Consider the following 20,843-nt stretch of genomic DNA (forward strand, 5'->3'; position numbering starts at 1 on the left):
GATGAAAAATATATTACTTGAATTTATTTGTTTGAAAAGTTTGAGACAGTTTAGTTTTGCATTACTCTTTGAATCTGGTTATGTTGAATCTTTAGAAAAAGGTTATACTATTCACTCTGATTACTGCTAAAACTTGGGATTTTAAAACTATATATTCCATAATATCTAGGCATCAGAGTATGGTAGTTAAAACCATAACAAATTCTGGAAAATAAAGGAGAATAAGCACAACACTACATTTATGAGTGCAATTGCTAACAATACTAACGTAAGTACCTGTATTTTCTAAGTTGACACACTTGGCTAAATTACCTCCATTAATGCTTGTAAAAGCAGACTACAGTGTTTTGCACCATGTAATATGTCATTGGTGAAAATGCAAGAAAATCTCTGAATCTAGAGTTAGATTTATATAATTGCACTATTTTTTTTACAGAAATAAGCACACAGTGTCATTTTTCTTTTTTTCCTCCCCAAATTGCATCACACATACACAGCACATGGCCCCTGTCCCTCATGAATGTGGCAGTTTTGCTTCTAGAGCGCTTCACCTCATGTATTCAGACCTTTAAAATGCATTGCATTTTATTTTTGTAGCAGTGTTGTCAAAGGATGATGTGGAGGTTAGACACTTTATCTATCTTAATTTATATTCACTGTATGAGCGTAGTTTCTTTGCTGTGTAAAACAGGCATCTTATAATCCTTTGATGATTTATAAAATGTAATTTTAGAAAGACATCTCTTAAAGATTTTTTCTATACTTCACAATATTTTGCCAATATGCTGTAGGTTACAGGTACCATAATAAATTTCTGGTAATATTTTTTAAAATTCTAAGCAAAAATAAATCAGTCTTTTTTTAATGCTGTAATTGTAGTTTTTTTTAGAACCGTTTATGTAAAATCAATATATAATTTTTCTAATGATTTCATTAAAGAAATTACAAGCATTGTTGCTTTGTATAACTTCTGTACTATTCAATTAAAACAAGATAATATTCAGATGACCTATTAAAGTTTTACATCTGCTTTTGATTGCTATACTATTGCAACTGCATTTGTCAGCTACTGACTGTTGATAATCCTTTCTTACATTTGAGTTTAGTGCTGGTGCCTTTCACAATTTTACAGAACCTGTGTATCCAGTTTTAAAATTGAGTGGAACCTGAGCCTATGCAATCATATTATCCTACAAAAAGAGATGTTCAAGAAGAAAAAGAAGAGAAAGGAATCATCTTCTAAACAACCTTATACAGTACCTAGAAGCATGACAGGCTTAGCTGTCCTCTCTGACAAAGTTACATTAGTAATCTGAAACAGTGTTAACTTATACAGCTGCAGTAGCAATAGTAATTTTTTCAAGTGTGTATATAAAATGCTGACTGAATAAATTAGATTTAACATAACATTACCAAACATGCTTAATTCATTTCAGGGTCACAGGGGGATGAAGTCTATCCCAAACGCACTAAACACAAGACAGAAAACAGCACTGAACAGGATGTTAGTCCATTGCATGGCCCAATCACAACCAAACTTGGCCATTTTGGAATATTCAATTAATCAAACACACATATCTTTAGAGAATGTGAGAGGAAAATTAGAGCACCTGAAGAGAAATCGATTCTAGACATGAGGAGAACATGAAACCTCCACATGTACATGTATAAATACAGGGTGTATGATTCTAATTCAAGATACTGGATCTTTCTGGCAGCATTGCTTACTATTCTGCCATTCTGAATGGCACTAATATATATATATATATATATATATATATACACAGTGGTACCTCGGTATACGTCCTTAATCCGTTCCAGGTCCTTGGACTTATACCAAACAGGACGTATACCAAACAAATTGTTCCCATAAGAAATAATGGAAAAATGATTAATCCGTTTCCATTAAAAAAAATCCTATTGTTATTGGCATATTATACATTGATGGGGTTGTATAGAATTTAAACACTGCTTAATACTAAAATACATAAATACAAAAGTAATCGGATGAAATAAATGAAAATTTAACCTCACTTTACTTTTTAATAACGTCTTTGTTTTTCACAATCGTAGATACCGTCGTTCTCGGTATACAGTATGCAGCAGCCATGTCCCGGATACACATGCCACCTTCATACTTTTCAACAATCAATTCAAATTTACGTCAAAAAACACAAAATCACGTCATGACGATGCAGGTTTGCTGTATGCTCCCATCTGCTGTCCGGGAGCCCTTGAACCCTACACCGTCAGTAATGTTACTGATGAGCTTAGCAGTGAGGCACAACAAAGCACGGGATGGTGAAAAAGTGCAAAGTGCTTTTATTAAAACAACCAACAAAACAAGGTGTTCAGATTAAAGCGCAGTGTCCAAAGTTCCAATAAATAAATCCATAAAATCAGAAGTGAAACGTGGAGGTTTAAAAACAATAGAAAAAAGTCTTCTTAAAAACAACAAGGTTAAAATACAGCAGGAAGCATTCTTTATATAAAAAAAAAAAAAACACAATAAGAAGCCCGGTGCCTTTTTACCTGGCGGCCCCCCTGCTTCCCCCCTCTGGGCTCAACAGGGGAGTCGCCCTAATTGCAGCTGACCTTCACTCTGCCTACTTCAGCTGTTTAGTTCACCTCTCCGATCCCTGGCTCCGGTAGGCTCCTCCTGATAGCGACTTGGGATCCACAGCGACCTCCTTCCGGTCAATCCCGCTCCATAATCACTCAGCGGGAGTGACCACTACTACTATTCCCCAGGTGTCGGCCCAACACCCAAGCTCCCTGTTCAGCTGCAATGCGAACCTGCCTCTGCGCTCATGCTCTCTCTTTCTCTCTCTCCTTCTTCCTCCTTTCTCCTGCAACCTTCCGTCCATCCTTTCTTTCTTTTTCCTCCCCTTCTAGCCAACTCGCGCTTCTGTTTTTCAAGTGGGCATGGCGGCTGAAATCAGCAGCCCCAGGAACAATCACGAATGCGGGTGGCCTCTAACCTGTGCACTTAGGTGAGAAACGCCCACATCGCGAATCGCTCTGAGAACCGCTTCAGCCCAATACTATCCACTTGCAGAGCCACCATGCCCCCTCACCAAGCTGCGAACGTGGTGATTATTTATTTTAAAACTGGCCTTTGACAGGAGCTGTGGACCCACTATACCACACACGTGAAAATTCACAGAGAGTTATAGCACGGGTTGTTCACTGAATGCTAGCAACTGGCGCACTGACGCTCGTGGGCAGTTGTGGCTTTGTCTCGAGAGAGGTAAACAAGGGTAGCACGCGAGCTGTATTCCAAACAAAGGTCATATACCAAGCAAAATTTTTCATGTCCAAACAGGACGTATACCAAGTTGGACTTATTCCAGAGCGGATGTATACCTAGGTACCACTGTGTGTGTATATATATATATGTGTATATATATATATATATATATATATATATATATATATATATATATATATACATACACACACACATACACACTTTTTAAAAAATAAATTAAGGTATCTATCCGTTCATTTTCCTAACAGGCTTATCCAGGCCAGGGGCGTTGGGCAGCTGGAGTCTATCTCAGTAATCAAAGGGTCCAAGAAAAGGAACAATACCAGAACAGGTTGCCAGTCCAGCGCAGGCTGAACACACACACACATACACACATATAAGGCAATTTAACAACACCAGTTAATTTAACCTGCATGTCTTTAAACTGGGGTGTGTAAATATAACTTCATGCCAAAACGTTCACATATCTGACATTATTAAAAAACAAAGAATTTCATATTATTAAAAAAAATTGATGTGAAGTCAAGCTCAGTATGTGCAGACACAGTTGCATACCTCTTCCTTTTCCCAATGCTTGAATTAGTAACAGGTTAGTGAAATGCTCTTACTAACCGTAAGTATAAAATGCAATCAACGAAAACAAGGTTTATCTACATACAAATGAAGTACCCTGTGGCATAAGCTGTTGTGTACAAAGCAAATAAACATTTAGTCAATACTATTTACCTTTTATTATACAAATATCACAGTTCTATTATCTATAAATTATAATGGTTTAATATATATTTTACTGTCTCTATAATTTACCTGGGTCGCCAAATTCCAGGTGACGGGTATAGGCTCTATTTCAGGCGATGCATCTCAATAAATAACTGAAGAATGTCAAACTGTTTTAACAGGCTACCTATTGAATTAAACATTGCTCCGTCAAAACAAACACTCTCACTACATATTTAGAATAGCAGGTACAAAACTCAAAAGAGGGACCTACATACCCCAGCTCACAGTTCAATGTAATTTACATATAACAGTGTGATCAAACCTACAATGGGGAAAGCTTAATTAAGAACTTGTGTGGAATTTGACCAAGAAGAATGCAAAATAATGCAAATAAATTTGTGTCCATGTCAAGCACTGTGTAGAATCCAATGTCTCCTGTTATGAATTTTTTTTTGTCTGTGCCATGAACCCTTGCTTTTGATCATATAAAGTAGATGTTGAACAAAGGAATATGGATTTTTTTTGGGTTTTCTGTACATGCTACACTATTGTTCTGGTTTGGTTATCCTATAATTTACCATCAGAGGGCCACATTCACCTGATAACCATAATGGTCACTCGCTGTAATAAAGTTTGACTTTTAATATTTGTTATTACTGAATAACTTCATACAGCCAGACATATTCAAGTCAAGTCAAGTTGTGGAGCAACTCGGGATCCCGGTTGGCAAACCAGCAGACACACGGTCTAGTCCTGCCCTGGAAATCACCCTCTCTGCCACAGCCAGGTACTACGTGGGCAACCACTTGGCCTGGTCCAGCCATTTGGGTCCCCAACAATGAGGATCCCACAAGCTGGATCACCCTCGGGAAAACGTGGCACATGGCCATAGTGCCGTAACTGGTGATCCCTCACAATGCAGGTAATGTGCCTCATTCGGAACTCCATGAGCAACTGCTCATTCGACACAAAGTCAAACCAACGGTACCCAAGGATTTTCCGGAGAGACTCAGTACCAAAGGAGTCCAGTCTTCGTCTTAGGTCGCTGGATAGCATCCATGTCTCTCAAAAATATAGCAAGACAGGAAGCATCAGGACTCTAAAGACTTGGACCTTCGTCCTTTTGCATAGATGTCGGGAGCGCCACACACTCCTTTCCAGCAACCTCATGACCCTCCATGCTCTCCCAATCTGTCTACTGACTTCATAGGAAGAGTCTCCAGAGACATAAATGTCACTGCCAAGGTAAGTAAACCTCTCGACAAGGTCAACACTCTCTCCACAGACAAGACACACTGCTGATGGCTGTGCCCAAGAGGTCATTAAAGGACTGGATCTTTGTTTTTATCCCCTCAGGATGTCCTACAGGGCAGCTCGATCAACTGAGTTGAACGCTTTATGAAAATCGACAAAGGCTGCAAAGAAATGCTGCTGATATTCACATTTGCACTCCATGTGAACCCTCAGTGCCAGGATATGGTCGATGGTAGTCTTCTTAGGTGTGACACCAGACTGTTCCAGTCGTATTAAGGATGACCCTAGCAAGGACCTTACCCGGCACTGAGAGCAGTGTTATTCCACTGTAATTGCTGCAATCCAGGTGTTCATCCTTCCCTTTCCAGATAGGGACGTTAAGTCCCGTTTTCCAATCATTTGGGATGATGCCAGTCTCCCAAATGGAAGCAAAAATTGCTTGCAATACCAGGAGGACAGCCTTACCACCAGCCTGGAGAAGTTCACCTCAGATACCACAGATCCCTGCAGCCTTTCCTCCACTCAGCTGATTTACCACCTGTGCCATCTCAGTGAGACTGGGTGGTTCACAGCTAATTGGAGGATCAGCCTCAAGAACCATGGACCCAGAGATGTCCATCGTCCTAGCTGGAGGATCAGCTTTGAACAACTGCTCAAAGTAGCCAGACCAGCAGGTCACAACTGCAGTGTCATCGGAAAGGACCGTTCCATCAGCTGCCCTGACTGCGATCCTCCGAGGATCAGATTCGGATGTGCGTAATGCTTCGATTCCTCTGTAAGCAGGACAAGGATCACTAGACCACAGATGGTGTGTCACTTGCTCACAGATTCCTCTAACAAATGCCTCTTTATCTGCCCTCAGAGGCATCCTTCTCAGTTCCCGGTACAGACCAGAGTTGCCATTGAGCTGTGCACTGCGACTCCTCTCGATGATATCCAGGGCACCCTGCAAAATGAAACACCACCTTCTGGGAGCACCAGTAATGCCAACACAACCCTCAGCAACCTTCAGACTCTTGTCACGGAAGGTATCCCACATCACATTAGGATCAGCAGTCGCACGCAAATCTGCAAGTTCCTTACACAAACTGCATGCAAACTCGTTAGAAACAGCCTAGTCTTGGAGTCTGGCCAAGTCCAGGCTCATTTTCCTAGTAGGTGGTAACCTACTGGACCTAACCTGGATCCTAAGAGTAGCAACAAGTCTGTGGTCAGAATTCACAAACTGGGCACTGCTGTAGACCCTGCAGTTTTGCAAGAGCCTCCAGTGTCTGTCCACGAGGATGTGATTGATCTCCTTCACCGCACCACCAGTATTGGAGTACCAAGTCCAACGCTGCGGCTCAGGGCACTGGAACCAGGATCCAGCGATTCACAGCCCCTGACCTTTTGTAAAGTCAAGGAACATAGAACCACTTTCACCACAGTCACCATAAGAGCCACTTTCACCATGTCACAATACCCATAGGGATCAAGACAATCCTCAGAGCCAGCCCTGTCAGTGCCAGTGACTACGTTGAAGTCACCCATGACCAGAGGAGTGTTCATATTCAAGCAAAGAAGGAATTAATTACAAAGATTTTTTGTTTATTTTATTATTATTTAGGTTATGTTAAATAGCGATTGCAAATAGTCACTGTGTGTGAATATGGTGTGTGAGTGAGAGATAGTGTGCAAGTGGCCTTTGTGATAGACTACACTCCTGTCTTTTGCCCAATCCTGGTGAGATAAATTTTGGCCTCAACAAGCCTGAAATGGATTAAGATGGAACCAGCCTAGTGAACGAGATCCATTCAAGGATACACTACCTGCACTGTCCATGAACACTTAACACCTTAATGCATTTATTCACAAATCTTGTTTTGACAGCTTCCGTGGTGGAGTGGTAAGATCCACTGACTTATAATCCGAAGGTCGTGAGTTCAAAACTGCTTCCCGGCAAATTTACCGTTTCGAGTCCCGTAAATGCCAAAAGGGACTCTACTCTGTTGGGCTGTTGAGCATGGCCCTTAACCAGCAATTGCTGAGTGCTTTGAGTAGTGAAAAAAGCGCTATATGGATGCAAAGAATTATTAAATCCTCAAAGTATCCTGTATTACAAAAAAATAAAGGGAGTCATTGATCCCCAGCAGAGTTTGCATTTGGATTAATTGAACTGTACTAATTACACTATAAGAAGTAATTTGTTAAACAAGTCACATTTATGAATATAATAATATTTCTCCTATACAGATTTCTCCTTTTAATTTCATATTTCCAGATTTTGTTATTGAAATATTTCTGGCTCCTTTTTTCTTTAAAAAAAAAAAGATTAATGTTTTCGGGTACTTCAAAACCTCCTTTTTTACATGTTTATTCCTCTTCAGGTTTGTTAGAAGTGCAAACCTGTCCCAGAATTCAGACCTAATGAACAATGCTGCACATCTTCTCTCTGACACACTATCGAGTAATTTTAGCAAACTAATTATTCAAAGAAAGTGTGTCAAACACTACTGGGACTCCTTAATACCTACCACAGTACACCTTAATAATGGCTCACTATGATTGCTCTCTTATCCTTAGCCAAGACACAAGTTTATTTACCCCCTTATTTCTGGTAATTCTTGTGTGTGTTTGAGTGAGGTTGTTGTTTATTATAGCATTTCTGCAAAGGTTAAGTTTCCTTATGGGTCAAATAGAGTTCTATCTATTTATCCACCTACAGTATCTATAAAATGTTTTCATGTTTTATTGTTAGACAACATTGAATCACAGAGGATTTAATTTGAATCAACAGAAAAAGACTCTAAAATGTCAAGGTGATAAAAGATCTCTGCAAAGTTTTTTTCAATTAATTACAAATATAAACACAAAATGAATGACATACTATAAGTATTCACCCCTTTAATATGAGACTCCTAAATCATCACTGGGCAGCAAATTAGTTTTAGAAGTCAAAGAAATATTTTAATGGGGTTTACCTATCTATAATTTGATGGATTTCAATTGATTATAGTATTAATGCACTCATACCTGGAAGGTCCAACTTGCAGTGAGTCAGCATTGTGGCCAAACCTACATAATGGAGATAAGAAGATATCCAAATCATGGAATATCCGTTGGAGTTCAGTTAAATCTGTCATAAAGAAATGGATATGGCATGGTAGAGCTGCCTAGAGTGGGAAATCCACATAAACTAAAAGTGCCTTGAGCATGGGATAGATGCTATATAAATAAATATATTATTATTTATTAAGGCAACTAGTGAAGGAAGCCATCAAGAGACATGCTAAATCCAAAGGAGTTACAAGTAGCTTACATTGGAAATAATGTGTAGACAACAACTGTTATCCAAGTGTTTCACCAGTCACAGCTTTATGAAACAATACCAACTTTAAAAAAAGGCACATGAGACCTTGGATAGTTTGCCAGAAAAGACATGGGAGACTCTGAAGTCAGCTAGAAGAACATTCTATGAGCTGCCAAGATGGATTTTGGCTATCAGCTTACCATTAACCTTGGTGTAAGAAAGTGCACATTATCAAAAACACAGTCCCCACCATTAAGCACTGTGATGGCACCTTCTTTCAATTAGGCCCTGAAAGGCATGTGAGAGAAACATGAATGCGACAGTCTACAGGGAAATCATAGAGAAAAACCTGATACAGTCTGAACAAACCCTGTACATTAGGAGAAGAACTGTTTTCCAGCAAAACAACAACTCCAAACATAGAACCAAGAAGGAAATGGTTTAAAAGCAACAATGTTAATATCCCGGAGTGGCTGAGTCAGAGTCAACCAATCCAGTTAAACATTTGTGGCTGTACTTAAAAAATGCTGTTTACATGCATTCACCATGCAACCTGACAAAACATAAGCAGTCCTGCAAAGAAGAATGGGGTATACTGCAGTGTCCAGATGGGCAAAGCTGATAGAGAGAAACCTGTGCACACAGACTTGAAGCTGTCGTGACTGCCAAAGAACATTACATCTACTAAATTGACTTATGCCATCAATTATTTTGTGTTATATACAGTATATATATATATATTTACAATACTTTGCAGAGATCTCTTTTCACTTTGACTTTAACCAGTCTATTTCTGATGTTCAGTTTCAAGTCAAATTACATCCACTGTGATTCAATAATATATACAAATAAAATGGGAAAACTTCCAATATGTTGAATACTCTTTATAGGCACTGTGTGTCTAAGCATGCCAGTCTACAAATGGGCACTCTATATTAATTCCATTTCTTTTCTTTTTTTTTTTTATATATAGTAACACTATAAAAATGGGTTGAAATACTTAAATCAGACTAAGCAGGAGTCTAATAAACTGCTGTGATACTGCATTTGAGGGCTGAGTGACTGAACAAGTAAAGGGTTAATAATGAAACTTTAATCTCCTCAAATAAATTTTTATTTTTATCACAATAAAAAGTTTTTGATGACCAACATGTAGAAATGGTGAAGGGAAAAATTAATTTCAGTGTTTGTCTGTGCACGATGTTTCTTTTGTTTGAATGTGCAAAAGTTTAATTGTCTGATTGTGTCAGTGTAAGGAAGCAAATCTTACAGTGCCTGTAGTGGGACTAATGATGACAAAGGACCAATAAGAAACACATAGGCAGTAAAGGGGAGGAGTATAGGTAGGGAAAAAGTGTTAAATACAACAGTGAAAAGAAAGAAAAGCTGTCATTTTATGGAAAAGAAGAAATACAATGACAAACAGACATAGAAGAGGGAATTACAGTCTACCATTTTTCAGCTAAAACAAAGTCCTCCAGGATTTTTGACTACTTAGAATGAAACTTTTATGCCCAAGTAAAACCTACCAGTAGATAGAACTGTTTTTCCATACATTATTATGTGGACAAATAATATCCAACTGCTTTGACTTCTGTGCTACAAATATTTATCTATAATTTTGGGTATTTGTAGACTTATTGAACATAGATAATTTTTCTTTATTTAATTAAGGACTATTTGGTTTTATTGTGCATTGCACTTTTGTGCTTTATATATATGTTAGGTTTTGAGGAGTGCATTGCTCGAGGGGTATTTGTTATATTGTATTATTCAAATTTCAATGTTTCTTTAAGTATACAGATCCAACGTTTTTGTTAGTTAAAGTGTGTACGTCTGTGTTGATGTGAGATCAATACAAAAGTAGTGTTGGTCACCCATTTTCTTTATTATTATTATTTTTATAATCGTATCATTTGTAACTCCAAATTAGCTTGATACAGTATATACAGTATAAGTAGGTGCACATGTTGGCTTAACAAACACCTGGCAGTCTGTGTAGAGTTAAATCTTGTTTTGTGTCTAAGGTACCTTTCCATTTTTCTGCAGTCTTTTATATTATTAAGAAGGGCAATTTACAAAATGACTAGGTGATAATAAATGACAAACACATTATATAATACAATTTGACATCATCTGCAGTGTTGTGTCATAAACATTAATTTGCATTACACTTGATTAAATAATAAGTATTTTTAATTTATAGCTGAGTAGTTAAACATGGAGTGGTTCTTGTCAGAATTATGTTGGGGAAAAATATTTTAAGTTAAATAAATGTGCCTCTCTATGAGTCACCAGTGACTCATCATCATTCCACATTCTACTGTAGCAGCATTCTGGTAAGGTTCCCGAGAGAGAGAGATACTTTATTAATCCCAAGGTCCCAAGGGGAAATTCACATAATCCAGCAGCAGTATACTGATACAAAGAAAAAAAAAATTAAAGAGTAATAAAAATGCATTTAAAAACAGACAATAAATTTGAATAATGTTAGCATTTACCAAGAGTGGAATTGAAGAGTCGCACAGTGTGGGGGAGGAACGATCTCCCCAGTCTGTCAGTGGAGCAGGACAGTGATAGCAGTCTGGCACTGAAGCTGCTTCTCTGTCTGGAGATGATCCTGTTCAGTGGATGCAGTGGATTCTCCATGATTGACAGGAGCTTGCTTAGCGCCCGTCGCTCTGCCACAGATGTTAAACTGTCCAGCTTCATTCCTACAATAGAGCCTGCCTTCCTAACAAGTTTGTCCAGGTGTGAGGCATCCTTCATCTTTATGCTGCCTCCCCAGCACACCACCGCGTAGAAGAGGGCACTCGCCAGAACCGTCTGGTAGAACATCTGCAGCATCTTATTGCAAATTTTCAAGGACGCCAACCTTCTAAGGACGTATAGTCGGCTCTGACCTTTCTTACACAGTGCATCAGCATTGGCAGTCCAGTCCAATTTCTAATCCTGCTGCACTCCCAGGTATTTTTAGGTCTGTACCCACTGCACACAGTCTCCTCTGATGATCACGTGGTCCATGAGTGGCCTTGGCCTCCTAAAATCCACTACCAGTTCCTTGGTCTTGCTGGTGTTCAGGTGTAAGTGGTTTGAGTTGCACCATTTAACAAAGTCTTTGATTAGCTTCCTATACTCCTCCTCCTGCCCACTCCTAATGCAGCCCACGATAGCAGTGTCGTCAGCGAACTTTTGCACGTGGCAGGACTCCGAGTCATATTGTAAGTCTGATGTATATAGGCTGAACAGGACCGGAGAAAGTACAGTCCTTTGCGGTGCTCCTGTGTTGCTGACCACAATGTCAGACCTGCAGTTCCCGAGACGCACATACTGAGGTCTGTCTGTAAGATATTCCACGATCCATGCCACCAGGTGTGAATCTACTCCCATCTCTGTCAGCTTGTCCCTAGGGAGCAGAGGTTGGATGGTGTTGAAGGCACTAGAGAAGTCCAAAAACATAATTTTAACAGCACCACTGCCTCTGTCCAAGTGGGAGAGGGATCGGTGTAGCATATAGATGATGGCATCCTCCGCTCCCACCTTCTCCTGGTATGCTAACTGCAGAAGATCGAGGGTGTGGCGGACCTGTGGCCTCAGGTGGTGAAGGAACAGCCGCTCCATGGTCTTCATCACATGTGACGTCACAGCAACAGGCCGTTAGGTGTTCCATCTGATCCAGGAATACATTATGTTCAGTTGTGTGCATGCATTTTAGTGGAATTAGGGACATATACAGTAGCTAGGCATTGTTCAGCAGGGAAGGGGAAACAAAGTTCTGTTGAAAAAAGTTATATTAAGATTTTACTTCACTTGTACAATTGAACATAACATTATGTATTCATTCATTCATTTTTCACATCCACTTAATTCAATTCATGGTAATTAAAAGTTTGAGTCTGTGTCTGTCTCATCAGCAAGGCAGGAACCACACTTGAACAGTCTGCCAGACCACCTACCCCAAGGCACTTTCGTACATAGATTAAGTCACACAAAATTCTGATTCTCTCCAATCTACCACAGATGTATTTGGGATTAAAGTGTTTCATTATAATAAGTTTAAGTACAGTTTGTAAGTTGACCAGATCTGCAGTATCCTCCCTTTGTATAAAAGCATAAATTGTTGCTTGTTCAGCATGAGAATTGTGGAACAGATTAAAGACATTCTGTATAGAAAGTGATGATGGCACACAAGTGAGTATATGTGGATGATTCATAATTAAAAAATCAAAACATCTTTTGTGGGCTGGCGCCCTGCCCGGGGTTTGTTTCCTGCCTTGCACCCTTTATTGGCTGGGATTGGCTCCAGCAGACCCCCGTGACCCTGTAGTTAGGATATAGCGAGTTGGATAATGGATGGATGGATGTAAAACACCTTTTGATTTATCTATAACAACATTCTATTTATGATCAGCAGCAGTCAAGTGCATTTGCCAGTGTGATAGAACCCAGGGCCGTCTTAACAGTATTATAGGCCCCCAGTCAAAGCAGTGCATTGGGGCCCCTACCGACACAATCACTTAGCAAGTCACAACATACATAGATTAGCATGGGGCCCCCAGGCAATTGCCCAGTGTCCCCATGCATTAAGATGGCCCTAATGAAACCAGGCCGTTACTGAGCCCCAAACCTCAAAACACAAAGAGTCTTGGGTTCCTAATAATGGAAGGTTTATTCCACACTAAACCTCCAAACAGTTGTAAGCACAAGTAAAACACAAGTAATATCTCTCACTGTCTCTCTATCTACAAATCACAATTCTTCTCACCACTGCACTGTCCTCCCCCTTCAGTCGAGTATTGCTCTACGTCCTCCCAGTTCAGACACCCTTGGATAAGTCCCTTTAATTAAGGACCCGAGAGTACTTTCAGTGCCAGGGTGACTGTCCGATGGAAGTCCTTCCAAATGACACGGAAGTCCCAGAAATTAGGGGAGCACATCTCTATACAACGCCCCCTTGTGGCACCCATGGACCCCAGCAGGGCTATATTTCCAGACTACATCTCCCATCATTCCCTGACAATCATACCCTGACACTGGTAATAATTGAATATACCATTTTGTAGTGGATAAACAAAACACAGTAGGTTACTGTGGATCAGAGTTCCCAACACCTGTTCTGCAAGGTGTACATGCTGATCACTTATAAAAAAAAATATTAAAAACTGTTTTTTTCTAAAGACACTAATAAGCACATTCTAAGTCAAAATCATTCAATATGTACACAGTATAAAACTTGGATAAAAAAATGTAAGGACTATAAAATTAAAACTAGTGTTGCTAGCTGAACCTTATGCAGATCACCTCAGTTTTTAAGACTGTAGAATCAAATGGCTTAATGGAGGTAATAAGTCTAAACAGAAATTTTAAAAAGCTATTAAAATGATCATTTATGAACAACCATACTAAAATCATAAACATACAATAAATTAAAAAGAAAATTATAGAAAAGATGTAATACAATTGCAGTAAGTTAAAAAATTTTAGTAAAGTGCTTAATTATACTTTCAGGTAGTACAACTTCTTACTTTATATCATGATTGGAATTGAAGTATGAATTAACATTTTGTATATCAAAACACAGGTATGAATTAACATTTTGTATATCAAAACACAGAGATTCATACAGTACAGTATATCACACTGCAGCAATACGGAGTACAGAATAAATGTGAAGGTAATTTTTATCATGTAAATACAGTTTTTAGCAGGATGTACATTGTAGATGCATACTTTAAAATAATTCATAGGTTAAACAGCAGTAAAAATAAACACATTTTTAAATTATTATCCATCATACATATGAGAGTGCCATTCAAAGAATGCCAATTGACAGCTTACCTGAAGCATACATTTTATAAGTGAAAGGAGGAGTGAGGGCCTGATGGAGATTAGGGGTTAGAGCTGACCTTGCAGGCTTCCTCTTTCTTTATGGTTAAAATTGTTGATTGCACACTGGGAGCTCTCTCTAGTGAATAATCTTTTTTTCCATATTTAAAGTTTAACTTGTATAAGATACTGTATCTAATACATGTGATGCTTCCCACCCATATGATGCAAGAATTGTTGTGACCTTACTGAAAATCACAATGTTTCAACTACTGTAACTCTATAAAAGGGTCCCACATAAAATGATTTGCACAAACCTAGCAGCTTAAAGGCTACATTTAGACAATTAACACTTGCCACAGTGGCTTGAGTACTCAGCTATTAGCCCCATACTAACATATAAGCAGATGTGCCTGAACAAAAATTAAATTAACTTTAACAAATATTGTAAAATACAAGAAAAGTTAAACACTTTTACACATATTCAAAAATATATAAATCTTTAAACGGTAAAAATAAATTAATGTCTGTAGCAGTTATTAGACAGACAGACCTAAATGGACTGCTTTCCACAAATTAGGAGACCCACCATAGAACTGCACAGTGCAGTTTTGGAATTACACAAGGCCAGCTGCCTGCCATGTTAACATGGGAGAAGAAATATATTCTTATTTACAGCTTTGTAAGTCAACAGCACAACTTTACCACTAGAATCCCTGAAGCCTATGAAAAAACTCATTATCCCAGGCCACCTTAAATATCCTCGCACCTCCTCATCAGTGTCTTTTGTAGCCTGCTATCCCATCCCCCCCCCACCACCGCAGCATTAGTCGTACAGTAGCTTTAGGGATTCTAGTGTTTGGATGATGTTGGGAGTAACCTTGAGGTTAGTGAAAGAAATCACAAGGTAGGTTTGCAAAATGACATATTCTGGGTCTTAATGCTAATCACAAATATCTACAACCAAAAGGTGTATAGAAAGCTCCCAAAAAAGCATTATAATTTTAATTATGAGAACAAATAAAATTGTGGTGTAAAGTCCAAATGTATCCAGTTTTCATTACTTACCAAATAAGAGTACAGAATTAAAGAGGCCAGTTTAACTAATAACCCATTAGCTGTCATTTCAGGGTACTAAACAGAGTAGTCCTGTGACGATGCATGTCAGTTCAGGTCCTTGCTCCCTCTTTGATTTTGGGAGCCTCTTGAACCTGACACCATCAATAGGCATGACCGAGATGAGCGTGCCAGATGAGGACAAAACACACCTGATGGAAAGGGAAAGTGCTCAGTGACTTTATTAAAACAAATATAAAAAAACAAAATGTTTAAAAAGTGCAGTGTTCCAAACTGACAATAAATAATCCATAAAGTGAAGTGAAAGTGGAGTTAAAATCAAATAGAAAAATCTGTTAAAAATGAGGTTAAAACAATGCAGTGCAGGAAACTGCAAAAATCCCATAAGGCCTGGTGCCTTCCTTTAAAACTGATGCTTCTCTGGCTTATCCTGTTCAAACCTCGCAGCCCGGAGGGATGTTGACCAGCAGGTACAGACACCCATGTCATCCAGCCCGTGCCCTCATCACTAATCCCATGGAGTCCAAGGGTAACCACAAGCCCTGCTGTACCCAAACTGCTGGCAGTCCAGGTTTCACCAGGTGCCAGTGCTCTGCACTACTACTGCTACCAATTGCTGAACCTGGCAAATGAAGTCCTGCTCCCAAAATCCTGAACAGGAGTGACTCAGAGCCCTCATCATGAATGATACACATACACACACACACACACACACACACACTCTCTCTCTCTCTCTCATTCTCCCCTCTGGTCTCTTTTCTTGACTCTCTTTTCCTTCTTTTTTTTCTTAATATGTGCTCCCCTTTTATATGCTGGGGAGCTGTTGCAGGTGTGAATGCCTGATTGCTGCCCCGGTCCCAGTTACTGCCCGCACCTGTCAGCAAGGCAACGCACGGACAGCTGACCGCCTCTCACCTACCTGGAGACGGGGTGCCTTCACGGCAGATTGCTCGCACCTACTCCACTCCCCAGCACAACTGAGTTCATTATTTATTTATTAAAACTGAAAGTTTTTCTGAGCCGTGGACCACCTATATCATGAGCCCTGCCACCAGCTCCCTACTCAGACAGTGCTTTCACCAAAAGTGACAACATTATATCCAAGTTCACAGCAACTGAAAGCCAGAGACAGTAGACAGACTACAAAAAAAATTGTAAATGAAAAATAACCTTACTGTTTGCTATATAAGTCTAACACACTGTAACTCTTTTATTGTTTAATAACATTACTACAATGATAGTACTATGCTAACAGCCTACTGGCACAAAGAAAACAGAGAAGGCAGAAAACACAATACAGTAAAAAATGAAGAATGTTTAAAATTGAGCAGACATTTACATATGAACATTGATTCAATTGTAAATACAAGATGGTAGAAAATAACCTAAAGCTTTCAACAGCAATTGTTAACCCCTGTGCCACCATGATGCCCTTCAAATAGGTCAGTTAGACAAAAACAGCAACAAGCAGAAGAATACCTTGGCACAAGTCCAGATCAAAAGAAGCTTCTTTTATATTGGTGAATGCTCTGAAACTACTTGTTAAGCTGTATTCTGGATGAAAGTCAAGTGACTAAGATATTTTGTCATAATCACAAAGTATGTCTCAGGAAAAATAAATCGCGTTATTCATTTCAGCTTTTATGACACTCCTTTGTATTCAACATTCTGATGCCTCCCTTGTCACATTTAATTTTGTTACACACTCAAGTTCCGTTCAGTTTATTTTTTATAGCACTCTTCACAGTGTAGGCTCAGAGCACTGTAACAAGTTCACAGGTCAATGCAATTATAAATTACTAACTACATAATGAGAGCACAAAAGACAGAGATTTGTTTAAACAGTCAGAAAAACAAAGTAGTTTGAAACTGATTAACATTAACAGAAGAAAAAATATCTGTCCATGAATTAATTGTTGAGCTATGACAACAGAGGAGAGGGAAACAACAACTCTAGTCAGTAGCATTCCTGAGAATGCCTTCCAATCCTTGAACTACTCCAGCTATCACTTTTATTGGTTTAATACAGTTGTTTATCTGACAGTTTTATATTACATACAAATAAAAAGTGCAGGTACAGTGAATTCCATATTTCTAAAGCTAACACACTGTCTTGTGAGGCTTAGTGACTTGCATAGTGTCATATAATGGTGGGAACTCTACCTGGAAACAGAGTGACTTGACTAGGTGTTGCTTGCTACTATTTTTCCATTGACCTTAATGTACTTTCCCTACAGTGCTGTTTTCTGTGCGCTCTTTGATTCCTTTTGATTTTTATTATGGTTAAAAGCTTTATGTCATGTATATCAAGGGTGTGACCATTTTGTATTCTTCCTTTCTCTGTGCCAAAGCATAAATGTGTACTGTATGTTGTTGCCTGACAGCAAGACTTTTCAAGTCACTGAAATAATTTTTTATGGACCCAGTAAGAACCCTACACCTGGCAGTGACTCACAAATCAAAATCCGCCATTCGAGAATCATGAATCTGTCTGTCCTGTTTTCTGTTGTGCATTTTTCACATCAAAAGTACAGCCTTTAGACTCTGCATGACATTGTCTAGCCCAACAAAGCACTAAATCCAGTTCTAGGTCGATGGTCAGCCAAAGCCTTTCCTGACAGACTCAATAAACAGAATGACTGGACTGGGACTGTTTTGTGTTTTATGATGCCCAACATAGTCCAAATAGAAATAAATATGGACTCCTCTGGTAATGTAACTCATCTATCAAACAATCCAATATGTGCCATGCCACACATTTACATGCACAGAAAAGTTGATCATATATTAAATTCGTTGATATTCTCCAGATTGGCCACTGCCTGTGTGGAGTTTGTTCATTAGCCATATGTCTGCATGAGTGTTCCTTCATATACCAAACGGCACGCTGGTTTGGATGAAAAATAATGTATAACTGTCACATATGAATGAGTGTTGGCTTGTGTGTGAGCATGCATTGTGATTTACTGACAACCTGTCAAGCATTCACTCCTGCCTTTGACCAACAGCTGCTGGTATAGCCTCCAGACACAATTGCTTCAAACTTGTTTGAGTCAGTTTTATAACTGTAGGATGAACTGACTTTCACATATTAAAAAAATGTATTGCTGGGTTAATTAATCAAAAAGCATACCTGGTCTTTTTGACTTTGAGGCGTCCTGGACTGCTTCAGAATTAGTGAGGAATATCTGCATTAGAGATAGCTGCTTAGACAATTCTCCAGGGGTTTGTGATTTGCCTCACAGCAGTAAATCTGTCCTTGATTTATCTTTTACTCCATGAGTTTTTCATTTATTTATTTTTCAAATATTCCAGTTTTTCCCACATCTGAAAGATAATTAATTGGCCCAGTAGTAACGGACTTGAGTTTGTGTAAAAGTCTGTTCTGTGATAGCTTGGTGTACCTCATGCAAAAAAATTGTTATAATACAAAAAGATAAATAGGAAGTGGAAGACTGACTAAAGGCATTACAAATAATGCAAATTATTTTCTCTATATGACGCACAAAATAACCTGTGACTATTCCTCAAAAAGTCTCATATCTAGTAACAGACGTTTTTTTTTTCTTTTTCTGAGTAAGTTACATTATCTCGGTTAAAAAAAAACGGAGAAATCACTTCAATAGACCGATTTTTCCTAACAAACAACTGCCCTTTCTTACTATGCACTCCCAAGCAAAACTGCTGCTTTCATACGGTTAAGATTATGGAGCGTTTTGCGCTACTTTGCCAAGTCCTTACAATTCTCTGTGGCAATAGCATTTTTAGAATTCTGCGAAAACGCCACACTTCTTCCCGCCCAGCGGTGCGCAGTACAAAAATAGAAACGGAAACGCTGCCGGCTTCCCCTTCATTTGCTGTCTCCCAGTCGATGCGCCTTCTCGTGAGCCTCAGGGCGCACCGCGTGCTCGAGCGCGTGGGCAGGTGCTGCTGTTGTTCCGCTCACAGGGCTTGTCCTGCTGCCGGAATAGGGAACGGCTGGCTGACATGCCGTTACATGTCGCGGCTAAACCGGCTACGGCGGCTGTACGGTGTAGGTGTAGGAAGGCGAAGCTGCGCCACAGGTTGAACTTGCTTGAAATTTTGATGACTCGGGCGTACTTCGCCCATACCCTCAAAAAAATCAGGCACTGGAATTGCGTAATGTTAAAACTGCGAGGAAGAACACGAGAAATGAAAAAAGAACACAGTTAATGCATGAAGTTGGAGCGTAAGAAACGATTAAGGGGCAATTGCGAGCAATAGTTCATTCAGCTATTATCAAACACATCCGACTTGCTTTATTTGTTCTTTGAGGTTATAAAGACCATAATGCTTTTTTTTGGTTTGGGTGGAGTTCAAGGCTTGTGCATTTTTCTCTTCACGCCACATCTCTAATTTCCTGCAGACAGGAGACAGCATGGTCTAACGGTTAGCTGATGGGAATTTGGATGCTGAATCTCAGTTTGCTAGCCGGATGTCGGGGGTTTATTTGTGTCTCGTCCCCCGAACTGAAATGATACACATTTAACCGTCTTAGTCCTTTGAAATATTACTAACTCGTGAAAAATTATGATTTTTGTTTTGTTAAAAAAAAAGTTATGTACTAAAACAAAAAACAGAACGTTACAGAGAAAGGATCCCCAAGTAACGGTAATGTGGTATACCTTGGCTTTTTTAATATATATTTTTTTATTTTCTTACTGATATTTTACAGTTTTTTGACTTGTGCAGACTTTTTAATCATTTGCACATCTTCCACACATAAATCATTGACCTTACACTGTATTCATTTTTGTCTAATTTTAAAATTTACATTTATGTTTCTTATACTGTATCAATTAATTCATACAGTGTTACAAGTGCCATGACAAAGTGTTTGCTTCAGTCTCACATTTTCTTCATTATTAGATATATCCTGCAGTACGTGATACTGTTTTCATTCAAAACGTAACATTTCATAAAAGTGAACACAAGTGAACGTATATCAGCAAATGTTGATGCCTATTTGTTTATTAAAAAAAGTTGTGTACTAGACATATGTGCAAGGACAAACAGTGCAGTGAAGGTCTCATAGACAATTGCTGATGTCTTAATGTCAAGCAGAGAAGACTGAGAGGGGATCTAATCCAGGTCTTCAAAGTTTTCAAATGCATTGATTAAGTAGATCAAGCGGAATTCTTTTAGCTTAAGGGTGAATCACATACTCCAGGACACCAGTGGAAATTAAGGGGAAGGGCATTTAGAACTAAAGCCTTTCTTTACGCAAAGAGTTACGGGAATCTGGAACAAACTACTGAGCCATGCAGTTGAAAGCAGAAACCCTGACAACCTTTAAGAAGTATTTGAATGAGATATTGGGGCAGTTTAGCTATTAGCTAAACAAAACTAGCTTGGTGGACTAATGGTTTCTTCTTGTTTGTCAAA

General features: G+C 39.0%; 1 long non-coding RNA gene across 1 annotated transcript; it reads right to left on the reverse strand.

The window, feature by feature from the left end:
- Positions 1-12,118: 12,118 nt before the first annotated feature.
- On the reverse strand, positions 12,119-19,290 carry LOC120515044. Its single transcript, XR_005630572.1, has 3 exons — positions 18,571-19,290; positions 15,429-15,628; positions 12,119-12,309 (listed from the first exon to the last, which is right to left on the reverse strand). It is a non-coding gene; the product is annotated as an uncharacterized LOC120515044 (long non-coding RNA).
- Between the last annotated feature and the right edge of the window lie 1,553 nt (positions 19,291-20,843).

This window comes from Polypterus senegalus, chromosome 14 (genome assembly GCF_016835505.1).
Source record: "Polypterus senegalus isolate Bchr_013 chromosome 14, ASM1683550v1, whole genome shotgun sequence".
NCBI classification, from domain to species: domain Eukaryota; kingdom Metazoa; phylum Chordata; class Cladistia; order Polypteriformes; family Polypteridae; genus Polypterus; species Polypterus senegalus.